Source organism: Marmota marmota, unplaced genomic scaffold (assembly GCF_001458135.2).
Source record: "Marmota marmota marmota unplaced genomic scaffold, marMar, whole genome shotgun sequence".
NCBI lineage: Eukaryota > Metazoa > Chordata > Mammalia > Rodentia > Sciuridae > Marmota > Marmota marmota.
The window spans coordinates 988363-999800 of record NW_025999961.1 but is presented as its reverse complement, the minus strand read 5'-3'; positions in this window follow the sequence as shown (position 1 = coordinate 999800).

Genomic DNA, 11438 nt, shown 5'->3' with positions numbered 1-11438 from the left:
ACAAGGCCCCAAGTTCAAGAAAGAGATGGGGGAGAGGAGGTGAAAGGGAGGAAGAAAGGAAGAAATAAATAAATTCAAGGCATACTAAAAAGAAAAAAAAAAAAAAACATGGTTTGAAAAGAGCACATAAGAAAACAGCAGAACCAGATAGGCAAAACTGCTGGAAATATCAAACTGGGAATGTAAAACAACTATGATTAATATACTAAGGGCACTAATGGAAAAGGCATGTAGCATGCAAGTACAGATGGACAATGTAAGCCAAGAGATGAAAATTCTAAGAATTTACTAAGAAGAAATACTAGTGGTCTATGTAGAGCTCAGTGGCAGAGTGCCTGCCTACCATGTATGGGCCCGAGTTCAATCCCCAATACATCCACAAAGAAAAAGAAATATTAGAGATCAAAAGTAGTGTAACATATACAGGCGTGGTGGCTCATGCCTGTAATCCCAGCAGCTCAGGAAGCTGAGGTAGGAGGATGGCGAGTTCAAAGTCAGCATCTGCAAAAGCAAGGCACTAAGCAACTCAGTGAGACCCTGTCTCTAAATAAAATACAAAATAGAACTGGGGATGTGACCCAGTGGTCAAGCGCCCCTAAGTTCAATCCTAGTACCCCCACAAAACAAATAAAAATAAATAAACCAAAAATACTGTAACATAATAATGTCTTTGATAGACTTATTAGTAGACTAGACACAGCTGCTCCCAAATTGAAAGGCAGAGAGAACAAAGACTGACTGAAGCAGAAAAGAATATCCAAAGTCTATGTGACAATCACATAAAGTATAATAAACTGAGCATGGTGGGGCATACCTGTAATTTCAGCTACTTGGTAGGCTGGGGCAGAAAAAATTCCAAGACCAGAATTATTAACTTAGCAAAACTCTGTCTCAAAAGAAAAAATCTAAAAAGGGCTGGGAGTGTAACTCAGTGGTAGAAAGCACTCCTAGGCTCAATCCCCAGGTTCACAAAACAAAATAAAAAGTGTAACGTAAATCTAATTACTACACCAGGAAAAGAAAGGAACAAAAGCAACACTTGAAACAGCAATGACTAACAATTTCCTCAAAATTAATGTCAAGCATAAACCATGGATCCAGCTTAGGGAACACCAAGTGAACAAATGCCCAAAAAACTACACCTAATTGTATAATTTCCAAAACACAGTAAATCCAAGGTGAGGGGAAAAAAATCCAAAAAGTAGTCAGAGGAAAGAACACGTTATCTAGAGGAAAAAAAGGGCAAGAATTACATCTTTCTTATCCTAAAAAAAGCATGCAAACAGGAAGAAAATGCAGTGAATATTTAAAAGTGTTAAGAGGAAAAACTGCTGGGCTGGGGATGTGGCTCAAGCGGTAGCGCGCTCGCCTGGCATGCGTGCGGCCCAGGTTCGATCCTCAGCACCACATATAAAGATGTTGCGTCAGCCGAAAACTAAAAAATAAATATTAAAAAAAAAATTCTCTCTCTTTAAAAAAAAAAAAAAAAGAGGAAAAACTGCTGACCCAGAATTCTTTTTTTTTCCAATTCTTTTTTTAATTTATGTAATTTTTTTATTTATATATGACAACAGAATGCATTACAATTCTTATTACATATATAGAGCACAATTTTTCATATCTCTGGTTTTATACATGGTATATTCACACCAACTCGTGTCTTCATACATGTACTTTGGATAATAATGATCATCACATTCCACCATCATTAATTACCCCATGTCCCCTCCCTTCTCCTCCCACTCCTCTTCCCTATCTAGAGCTCATCTATTCCTCCCATGCTCCCTCTCCCTATCCCACTATGAATCAGCCTCTTTATATCAAAGAAAACATTCAGCATTTGGTTTTTTGGGATTGGCTAACTTCACTTAACATTATCTTCTCTAACTCCATCCATTTACCTGCAAATGCCATGATTTTATTCTCTTTTATTGCTGAGTAATATTCCAATGTGTATATATGCCACATTTTTTTATCCATTCATCCATTGAAGGACATCTAGGTTGGTTCCACAGTTTAGCTATTGTGAACTGTGCTGCTATAAACACTGATGTGGCTGTGTCCCTGTAGTACGCTGTTTTTAAGTCCTTTGGGTATAGACCAAGGAGAGGGGCAGCTGACACAGAATTCTTTACCCTGTAAAATTATCCTTCAACAATAAAGCAGAAATAAAGACATACATCAGCAAAAACTGAAGTTGTTGCCAGTAGACTGGCCTTGCAAGAAATGTTAAAAGAAGATCTTTAAAAGAGGATAATAATATAGGTCAGAAACAAATTTTGATAAGGAAAAGAAGGGCATCAAAGAAGAAATGATGAAGGTAAAATAAAAACAATGTTTTCAGAGGGCTGTTTTAGAAGAATAAGGAAATGATTTAGATATAGGCAGGGCAAAATGAGCAGCAAGATGAACTTGATCCCTTTAACCTAGCATAGCCTTTGTTTATCTACCCAACTTGGGCAAAAATCCTTAGAAGGATTTTATAAGTGCTCAAACTAGATGTGTTCTGATCTACAAGTTCCCATGACACATACTTCATAATACTATATAGCACTTATGATATGGTACATACAACTGATTTATCAGGGTTTGAATCTGCATCTATTATACCACTGCAGTGGTAGGAAGAGGAGTGGCAACTTCTCAGGATCTGTAACATTAAGATTGTCATCCAAGTGACCCACAGGTTCAAACCTCTTTTCCTCCCAATCAATTCTGGAGTATGTATTTTACATTTTTCTCTTTCTGTTTACATGAGAATATATTTTCCTTTCTGTGATTCCAAAGGATTGCTCATTTTGAATGATTTTAAGGGGGAAAGCATATATATCAATGGAATAAAAAAAGAACCTGTTGAAAGTTTATCATTTGTACTTTTGGATAAATTAAACAATATCTCAAAGCTCACTATTATAACTGTTTTAAATTCTATCAACAAAAAACACATCTTTAATTGTTTTATTATGAGCATGTTATTACAGATTGTTAGCTGTCAAAGAATAATCTAGATATAGAATACTAAAAATTAAGAAAGTGAGCTAAAATTAATGATTCATTTTAACAGACCTACTAAAAGCTGTATGAATATATAATCTTAATAAGAGACTATATATTTTAATTAATTAAACTATTTTGAACATATTATAAATTAAACTAATACAAATAACTTAAAATTGAACTTTAAACGATGGACTATTCCTTCCCCAAGTTTATAAAGAAAATTGTTACAGTCACATTATCAATACAGGAAAAAACAAGGGTCTTTTTTTTTTCCTGCCAATTTTATTACTCATCCAATTCTTTTGAGGGAGTGGTAGTACTGGGGATTAAACCCAGGTCTTCACAGATGCTAGAAATGTGCTCTACTATGAGTTACACACAGCCACTTATGTAATTTTTTTTAAATAAATATACTCTATAAAGGACAGTTATTATCTATCATACTAACCCTAGAAATAGATTTTCATGCCTACATGTATATTTGATTCCTGTTTTTTTGAGTCGTACATTTTAGGACTCATCCTGTGCAATATACTATTCTGTTAGGTGAGGAACAATATTAAATATAGGAGATGGTCTCAGCCCTGGATATCAACATTAATTGGGGAAACATGAGGGACATAACAATATATAATAACAATATAATATTATTATAGTAATAATACTAATATAAAGTAACAAAATAAAAATAGCATATTGATGATGCCTCACCAGACTATAAGACAAGTGATGACAGAAACCTGTCTGTTCACAGATACATCCAGAACCTCTGGCACAATGCCAGGCACATGATAGGTTCTCAATAAACAATAGTTTAAAAGAAAGATTGAAAAAAAAATAGTTGAGAAAAAACATTATTTGGACATACTTAGTGCTGGATGTTATTCTTGACAAATAAGTCTTGTGGCATATAAAATGTGAGGAGTACACACATTGACATGGATATAAGAAAAAACATGGTACTTTTCTCAATTCAATGAACAGCAAGAAATTCTATATTTCCTCAAAATGGTAAAACAAAGCCATATGCTAAGGACCTTCTAAAATATGCTCAGAAACTTCACCATCTTTGGGCAATGTGTAATTATTAAGGAAGAAATTTATACATATGAATAACAAAAGCAATTCTGTCTTTTATAAACAACTTTCAAGAAAGGAGCATGGGAAAAGAGAAAGGCAAGTTTAAATAAAAGCTATAAAAATCTCTAAAGCAAGAAACTTCATCAATAATGGATTGGAAAATGGAAAAAAAAAAAACAGTAGAATCAAGAATAAATCCAAAATTTCTGGATTGGGTAAAATGATTCTGTGTACTGACAGAAAATCACAGACCAGGTACATATAGATTTTAAGGAAATTCCTACTTTAGTAGTAAGCATACACATCCAAAACAAATAACAAAACCTTGCATACACAACAAAAACAAATAACAAAACCTTGTTGTATGTTAAAATGACGGGACAAAATAGTTATTCTGATTATGCATCAAAACATACATACCATCAGTTTTCAAACTTATGTTCTTAAAAATAAATAGATTATGACAAAAAATATCAATCTCTGAGTTAAGTATTCTAGAAAATTGTCCATAGTAATGTGTATTTAAAGGAAGCACCCCAGTGATTCTTGTGCATACTCAAATTTGAAACACGTTTAAAAGTGCATACTCAAATTTGAAACATGTTTAAAAGACGACCAAAATGTCATGCAACTATATTGTTATCCCTTTGGATCATTTGAGCTGAAGAAGTGAGAACCTATTCTAAGAAATATCATTCTACATCATCTTCAAATGTTACAATGCAAACAAACAAAGCCCACTGACACAAAAATTGTAATTACTAATATAAATAGAAACCCTACGATATTGCGCTAGTATTTTTATATAAATAACCTCTTAAAACCTGATTATCCACTGTAAAATTAAGAACGATTAATACTGTTCCCATCTTGAGAATGAAGTTTAGTCACATTAGTTCACTGCCTAAAGTCATACAAATATCAGGAGTAACAATGAGATTTTTATCTGAGCAGTATGACTCCAAATCATACCAGTTTGTAATTATGCACTCATTTATATGATTGTTGGACATTTGTGATGGTTAATCTGAATTAACCAACTTGAGTGGATTAAGAGATACTTAGGTATCTCAATAAGGGTGTTTCTAGGAATGACTGGCATGTGAGACAGCAAACAGAAGTGGAGACCCATCCTAAAAGCACAGTGCACCAGACTGGGGGCTTGAATGAGAGAACAAAGTTGGAAGAATAAGGAAGCAGCAGCAAGCAGATGGTATTGTGATTGCAAGAGGATATCAGATGCTAGCTCCTTCACTTTTCTAAAGCAAACTCTGACCAGTGACTCTCCAGGAGGTTACCAAGCCTTCCATCAGGACTGGGTGACATCATTGATCCTTCTTGCTCTGAGGCTCTAGTTTCTCGGACTGAGCTGGTTCCTCCAGCTCTCTAACCTCCAATGGCCACTGTGGGACTATCCAGCTTCTGGTTGTGTAAGCCAATCTAATAAATCCCCTTTTTATAAACACACACACACAAACACACAAACATACACACATACACACCACCCTGTTATTTCTGTTTCTTTAGAAAACCCTGACTACAACATTTATCTTGTTACATTAAAAATCTACTTTAGTTCACCACTTCATTGTCCTACTAATACCTAAACAGCAGAGTGTGGTTCATGCCTGCCTATTGTCTTAGATACTCAAGAGACCAAGACACAGGAAATCTTGAACCCAACAGTTTGAGACCAGCCTAGGCAACATAGGCAACAATCTCATCTTAAAAACAAAACAAACTAGGCTGGCAATGTGGCTCAGTGGTAGACTATTTGTGTAAGCATGCCTAAGGCCCTGGGTTTGATCCCCAGCATCACAGAAACAAAACTATTACTTAAGAAGCAATTATTAGTAAACACTAACCGTGCAAAAAGTATTTACTGAATAAATTAATGTTTTATATTCACACAAAATACATAAAAATGTTGAAATGTACCAAGCTCTGTTTTATAAAGTCACTCAATCTGTTAACTCTTTCCATTCTCTTAAAAACAAAAATGTGTACAATATTGAAGTGTAAGTTTAGATCTCCTTATTTAAGTTGAAAAAGTTCAATAAGAAATTAACCATATGACACTATTTATTAGCACAAAGAACTTAACCTTAATAAAGAATTTTTCTACCCAATTCAAATTTTAAAACTCTGACTATTTAGGGTAAAAGTACAATGGAAAGGTCTTCTGGCCCTCAGCACACCTACCTGGTTACCAAAGAATATCTGTGGACAACCAACATGGACACCACTTAAGAACATATTACAAATGCAGGATCTTGGGCCCTACCATACCTACTCAACCTGACTATTACCAAAATCTAGGTGATTCATTTATACAGAAAAAAGTAAACTCAGCAGGCATAAGTGCTTATCCTTAAGAAGGCCTGGCTATAAGGTTGACCCTTGCTGTCTTAAGGGAATTCAAAGTAGGAGAAGTTCCATAGATAAGAGAGGATCCTGAGCCTAAATAGTTAATATACAAATAATACAATTTATGTTGAATGCTTGCTTTCCTTCTGTGAGTTTGGAATTTTGCTGCCTACCAAGCAGAGGTTGCTTACTTGGAAAGTCTTCAATAAAAATTCTGCCACCAAGTCTCTCAGATTCTCTGGTGGACATTTCACCTGCTGTAATAACTCACTGCTGGAAGGAATTAAACATGTATAACTCCACTAGGAACATGTGCCTGGTTTCCCCAAGACTTTGTCACATGCATATTTTCTCTTTGCTGGATTTGCTTTGTATTTCTTAGAGAATCCTCAAACGTGGGATTGGTCTTGAGGACCTCCAAAACAACAATGAAGTTTCAGAAGCTCTATTCTGAAGGCCCACACAGAATTCTATTTCCAGAGCTTAAATGCAATACAGGACTGAGCTAACCCTTGGGACACTATAAGAAAAAATCCACTGAAAAAAGAAATCCATTGTACATAAGGTGAAGACTTTAGGAAAGACTATATCCTAAGAAAAAGGATGAATTAGAAGAATACTCATCTACCAGAAGCAGACAGTAAAGTAATATGGGGTAACTTGGGTTAACAAAACAAACAAAAAGAGCCTTCCCTAAGATTCTAAAGCCAATGCATGTGGTTTTGGAACATGAATGCACTCTTACATAGTAAAGATAGATAGATAGATAGATAGATAGATAGATAGATAGATAGATAGATACATACATACATACATACATACATACATACATACATAGATAGCCAGCCAGCCTGCCTGCCTGGGGGTAGCTCTGTGTTAGAGTTCTTGCCTACCAAGCAAAAGGCCCTGGGTTTGATCTCCAGGCCCTGATCAAAAGAAAAAAAGGGGGGGGGGGAGGTAAGAATTTTAATTTAAAGTAGTTCCTGTTCTACACTGCTCCCAAGCAGCTGACAGAAGCAATTTCAACCAACAACCACCCACTACAAACCACCCACCCAACCAGGTAACCACCCTAACCCTAAGTAACCTTACAAACGTAAGTGCACAACCAAAATAGAAAACACACAAGGAAACCATAAAATAATAAGTCATTATAAGCAGAAACAATAAAAAATATAAAAAGACTTTAAGTATTAGAACTGTCATATAAACAATGAAATAATAATTATATTTGTATACATCTAAATCAAGCAGGGGAGTTAGCAAACTTGTTCTATTAAAGGATCACACAGTAAACATTTTAAGCTCTGGAGGCTGCACAATCTCTAATTCAACACTTAGCTCCACAACTGTAACACTAAAGCAGCCACAGACAATACTTAAACAAATAAGCATAACCATGTCTCAATATTAACATTATCTAAAAATGCAGTGACTCAGATCTCCAAGTAGTAATTTGCAAACCTGGCTTAAAAGAAAAATAACTGAAAGGATAAGATTTGAGAGAACATGAAAAAAATAAAGATTTTCAAAGGATCTAATGATAACTTCTCAAAATAAAAATAATATAATTAAAATAACTCAATAAAAGGGCATAAAAAAGAATAAACACAATTAAAGGAAGAATTGATGAGATGAACTGAAAGATACACATAAAGATATTCTACAGAATGTAGCCTTCCAGAAAAGAGAAACAGAGAGAGAGAGAGAGAGAGAGAGAGAGAGAGAGAGAGAAAACATGAAAGAGTTTAAAATGCAAGAATAGATGAGAATGTCCAACATACATTTAATAAGAATTCCTACAGGAATAACAAGAGAAATTGGGGGAGACACAATACTTAAAAAGACAAGTGTTGAGAATTTTCTGGAATAATTCAAAGACTTAAAATAGAATCAGGATGCCCAATTAATCCCAAAGCAAGACAAATAACCATCATAATACATTTTATTCAAAATATTTAAGACTAAAGCATAAAAAATTGTTAACATGGACAAAAAAAAAAAGATTACCTAAGAGAAAAGAAATTTGAGACAGACTACACATATATATATGTAAAAATATATTCATAAAATATAAAAATATATATGATCTTGTACAAATCATAACTCAAAATATCAGTAAGAAAATCAGGAAAATTTGAAAAGTGACTATATATTAGGTAACATAAAGAATTTACTGTTAATTTACTTAGTTGTGTTAATGGCATTACTGTTATATATTTTAAAAGTCCTTATCCCTTACAGATAGATACCAATGTATTTGCAGTGAAATGATAAATGACTGAGGGGCTGGGGTACTGGGTTCAATCCTCAGCACCAATAAATAAATAGTTATGAAAAATATTTTAAAACAAATAAATAAATAAAGCTGCCACATATGTTTATATTAGCTGAAGTAAAGGATACATGAGAACTCATTATACTACTTTCTCTAATTCTATGCTTGAAAATTTGAATTAAATATTTTAATAAATATCTAATAATTCCAAGTAACAAAAGTATGGGTCAGCAGCATTTCTTATACACTGCTTTTATGAAGAAGTACAAAATGATATATAAATAAATGTTGTGGAATGAAAGTAAAGGATTTGCCCCAAAACTTTACTTACAAGCCATTCTGCTTAAATTCCAAGAAAAATACTATTTCCAAAACACTCATACTTAACACATCCTGGTGCTGAATAAGAGGAAGGACAGTGGCAGCTACAATTGAATGAAAAGAAAGATTTGTTCTGGGCTTTCTTTCAAAATAAAACTAAAAAGAATAAAGGCAACACTAACTTAACCTATTCTTCTATTTTCCCTTGTTTACCATATTCCCAAGTAATACAAACTATTACTTGTCTTCCCTGGTTTCAACATCTAAATGAAAGCACCTAGCAGCAGCAGCAGCAAAGTAGATTAAATAAACAGAATCACTTTTTTTTCCTAGATTATATAACACTAACAACTTCCTGAGCCTATTGATATGTCAGTGTAGCTTAACTATCCATTCATAATACATTTTTCAATGACATACAACTAAATGAAGCTTCTATAAGAATAAGCTTATCTTGTAATCAAAACCTTGAAATTTAAGAAGACCTAGAAGAATACTCTATAGTACGTACTCATTAATTAACTGAATGAACAAATAGAGCATTTCCATCCATAGTGAAAAAGAATTTTCATTAAAATTAATGATAGTTCAGGCATTCTTTGATAATTCAAAAAATACTAATGTAATAAGGTTACAGACACAGCTTAAAATTGAAATATTAGTACAACTATCATTTTTATAATGTTGATTTTGCTGCTTTCTCGTCTTGAAAGACTTAAGTCTCAAATGATTCAAAATGAGTAATTCCTCCTGTCTTGTGACCAAAATGACAGGATTAATTCACTAATTTATCCACTCAATTAATATTCATTTAGTAATGCATGCCATGCAGAGCCTGCTCCAAGGGCTATAGTGTATTCTCCACAGATCAATCTTGCTCAATCAGATCATATGACTTCCCTCTACAATTGTACCATTTTCTACAAACTATTACTTGTCTACCTCTCTTATAATCTCATATTCTTACCATTCTCCCTCTGATTTATCATGTACCAGCCTTACTGATTCTGTCCTATGTCTAAGCATTTGTACTAGCTATTCCTTCGACTTGGAAGACTTGTCCCCCATTATCTTCACATAATCCTCCCCATTAGTTCACTATCAACTAAATACTAAGCCTCAAAGAAGTTTTCTCTGAAACCCCCATACACAACCATCAATAAATTCTCCTTCATCATACCCAATTTTATATTTAGTATATCTATTATTAGTACCTAACATTCTGTGTTCACATGTTACAGTCTCTGTTCTCCTACTAGAATATAAGCTTCTCAAGGGCAAAGATACAATCTTTTCCACCACGGAATCATCAATACATAAAACTATCAGAGGTCAATATCTGTCAACTATGATTGAGAAAGGCAGACGTGTCAACAAATTACAGCATATTATAAAAAAGGTAACATATAATGTTCCAAAAGAAGATGTTCAACCCAGCTGGAAAACGTATGATTGATTGATCTTTTGGAAACCTATTGGGTACAGAAGAAAGAGTAGAATGGGAAAGGATAGAACTCAAACAGGGAGAGTAGTTATGAAGGCCATGCAATCATTCAGCAAAGTAATGAGGGCCTAGACAAAGGTATGCCAATGGAAGTGGAAAAGCAGATTTTTACAAGAACTTCAAAGATAAAATCATTACCATCTGGTTGCAAATTTGATGTGTGGAATAAGGACAAGGAAAGAGGTTAAGATGTCTCCTGGGTGTCTGATTTGACCTAATTAAAGAATTGTTCTTAACCTAGATGGGAAATAGGGAAAGGTTTTTAGAATAAGATAATTAGAAAGTTTGAAACATTAAGTTTGATATACTTACCTACATCCTTAAAATGTTGAATAGCAATGCAAAATTGGTCGGAAGCTCTCAAGCTAAATGCGAATTTGATAGTTTATTCCGTAAAAAAACATTTATTCAGCACATACAATGTGCCAGAGCTATTCTAGCCACTGACAGAATAATGAACAAAACAAAGTATTTACGTTCACAAAACCTCTAGGGAGACAATAACTATATATTATAATGTCAGGAACAACAAGGGCTGTGAAACAAACAGCAATATAAGGGTTGTGTGTATAGCCCAGTTGGGAGAGCATTTGCCTATATGTGCACAGCCCTGGGTTCAATCTCCAATACCATCAAAAAAAATCAAAGACAGCAATATAAAAGAATGCAAAGTGATGGAGATGGGGACTCCTTTGAACAGAATGACTGGAGAAAGTTCACTTTATAAGATGACATTTGAACAAAGTTAAATGAAATGAGGGAAAAAGAATCATACAAATACTCCAGGAAGAATATTCCTGGCAGACTATGACAGAGGTAAAAAGAATCTGCAAAGAAAATATGATTAGGAATAATCAGCACGGAAGTTATTTCTCCAAACAGTAAGAA